Genomic DNA, 368 nt, shown 5'->3' on the forward strand with positions numbered 1-368 from the left:
CTTTGCTATCCTAGGTACTACCAAAAGTCCAGAGTTTTGCGACCTTAGGGAGCGTGATGGATTGTAGTGTGGTAGAAGAACAGATGTAACATTATCTAATTGACATGAGTCAGCTCTGCCGTTGTTGCCAGTCATGAGATTAATGAATAGCAGCATGCTGCTCAAAATACTCCCAATTATTTTCAAGGAAACACACGGCAAAAGTAGTTCCAGGAAGGTCTTGACCGTATTACATGTCCAGATCACTTTGCCAAATGATTTCAGTTATTTCAAACCATCTTACAGTTTATAACAGCAAAAGAACCAAAACCCACAACAACTCTGACCAAGCAAATGAATATAGTAAACAATATAATAATATATATATA

The sequence above is a fragment of the Sinocyclocheilus anshuiensis genome, unplaced genomic scaffold, assembly GCF_001515605.1.
Source record: "Sinocyclocheilus anshuiensis isolate Anshui unplaced genomic scaffold, SAMN03320099.WGS_v1.1 scaffold1054, whole genome shotgun sequence".
Lineage (NCBI taxonomy): Eukaryota > Metazoa > Chordata > Actinopteri > Cypriniformes > Cyprinidae > Sinocyclocheilus > Sinocyclocheilus anshuiensis.